The following is a 2,500-nucleotide window of genomic DNA, read 5'->3' on the forward strand; positions in this document are numbered from 1 at the left end:
AAGGCATGTCAGAGCGGAAGACAGTAAACTCGAATGAGCCAAGAAAGAGCGGTGCGGGGCCGGTCGGAGCGCACCCTTTTCTCGGTGGCTGGCGGGCGAGAGAGTGCTGCGTCGCCGGCATCGGCGTCGAAAGAAGCCGAGCCGAAAAAAGTTAAAGTACAAACGTGCAAGCATACTAACCTAACCCTAGGTAAGGCATGTCAGAGCGAAAGACAGTAATTTCGAATGAGCCAAGAAAGAGCGGTGCGGGGCCGGTCGGAGCGCACCCTTTTCTCGGTGGCTGGCGGGCGAGAGAGTGCTGCGTCGCCGGCATCGGCGTCGAAAGAAGCCGAGCCGGAAAAAGTTAAAGTACAAACGTGCAAGCATACTAGCCTAACCCTAGGTAAGGCATGTCAGAGCGAAAGACAGTAATTTCGAATGAGCCAAGAAAGAGCGGTGCGGGGCCGGTCGGAGCGCACCCTTTTCTCGGTGGCTGGCGGGCGAGAGAGTGCTGCGTCGCCGGCATCGGCGTCGAAAGAAGCCGAGCCGAAAAAAGTTAAAGTACAAACGTGCAAGCATACTAACCTAACCCTAGGTAAGGCATGTCAGAGCGAAAGACAGTAATTTCGAATGAGCCAAGAAAGAGCGGTGCGGGGCCGGGCGGAGCGCACCCTTTTCTCGGTGGCTGGCGGGCGAGAGAGTGCTGCGTCGCCGGCATCGGCGTCGAAAGAAGCCGAGCCGAAAAAAGTTAAAGTACAAACGTGCAAGCATACTAACCTAACCCTAGGTAAGGCATGTCAGAGCGAAAGACAGTAATTTCGAATGAGCCAAGAAAGAGCGGTGCGGGGCCGGTCGGAGCGCACCCTTTTCTCGGTGGCTGGCGGGCGAGAGAGTGCTGCGTCGCCGGCATCGGCGTCGAAAGAAGCCGAGCCGAAAAAAGTTAAAGTACAAACGTGCAAGCATACTAACCTAACCCTAGGTAAGGCATGTCAGAGCGAAAGACAGTAATTTCGAATGAGCCAAGAAAGAGCGGTGCGGGGCCGGTCGGAGCGCACCCTTTTCTCGGTGGCTGGCGGGCGAGAGAGTGCTGCGTCGCCGGCATCGGCGTCGAAAGAAGCCGAGCCGAAAAAAGTTAAAGTACAAACGTGCAAGCATACTAACCTAACCCTAGGTAAGGCATGTCAGAGCGAAAGACAGTAATTTCGAATGAGCCAAGAAAGAGCGGTGCGGGGCCGGGCGGAGCGCACCCTTTTCTCGGTGGCTGGCGGGCGAGAGAGTGCTGCGTCGCCGGCATCGGCGTCGAAAGAAGCCGAGCCGAAAAAAGTTAAAGTACAAACGTGCAAGCATACTAACCTAACCCTAGGTAAGGCATGTCAGAGCGAAAGACAGTAATTTCGAATGAGCCAAGAAAGAGCGGTGCGGGGCCGGTCGGAGCGCACCCTTTTCTCGGTGGCTGGCGGGCGAGAGAGTGCTGCGTCGCCGGCATCGGCGTCGAAAGAAGCCGAGCCGAAAAAAGTTAAAGTACAAACGTGCAAGCATACTAACCTAACCCTAGGTAAGGCATGTCAGAGCGAAAGACAGTAATTTCGAATGAGCCAAGAAAGAGCGGTGCGGGGCCGGTCGGAGCGCACCCTTTTCTCGGTGGCTGGCGGGCGAGAGAGTGCTGCGTCGCCGGCATCGGCGTCGAAAGAAGCCGAGCCGAAAAAAGTTAAAGTACAAACGTGCAAGCATACTAACCTAACCCTAGGTAAGGCATGTCAGAGCGAAAGACAGTAATTTCGAATGAGCCAAGAAAGAGCGGTGCGGGGCCGGTCGGAGCGCACCCTTTTCTCGGTGGCTGGCGGGCGAGAGAGTGCTGCGTCGCCGGCATCGGCGTCGAAAGAAGCCGAGCCGGAAAAAGTTAAAGTACAAACGTGCAAGCATACTAGCCTAACCCTAGGTAAGGCATGTCAGAGCGAAAGACAGTAATTTCGAATGAGCCAAGAAAGAGCGGTGCGGGGCCGGTCGGAGCGCACCCTTTTCTCGGTGGCTGGCGGGCGAGAGAGTGCTGCGTCGCCGGCATCGGCGTCGAAAGAAGCCGAGCCGAAAAAAGTTAAAGTACAAACGTGCAAGCATACTAACCTAACCCTAGGTAAGGCATGTCAGAGCGAAAGACAGTAATTTCGAATGAGCCAAGAAAGAGCGGTGCGGGGCCGGGCGGAGCGCACCCTTTTCTCGGTGGCTGGCGGGCGAGAGAGTGCTGCGTCGCCGGCATCGGCGTCGAAAGAAGCCGAGCCAAAAAAAGTTAAAGTACAAACGCGATGCTAATGAGCGAGCCGTTGTCTCGACTAATATGTAGGGGGCGTTCGATCGAGCGTCTGGCTTGAGCGCTTGTCGGCCTAGCAGAACGGTCGCATTGTTATGCCCGGGTTTTAGGCACCGCTGCAGGCGGCCGGCAGAGCTCTTGTTTGTGCGAAACTGAATGGATCGAGCCCGAGAGAGGGCGAGCAAAGAAAAAACGCAAATCGCTCCGCCTGGCACT

The sequence above is a fragment of the Styela clava genome, unplaced genomic scaffold, assembly GCF_964204865.1.
Source record: "Styela clava unplaced genomic scaffold, kaStyClav1.hap1.2 HAP1_SCAFFOLD_36, whole genome shotgun sequence".
In the NCBI taxonomy this organism is placed as follows: domain Eukaryota; kingdom Metazoa; phylum Chordata; class Ascidiacea; order Stolidobranchia; family Styelidae; genus Styela; species Styela clava.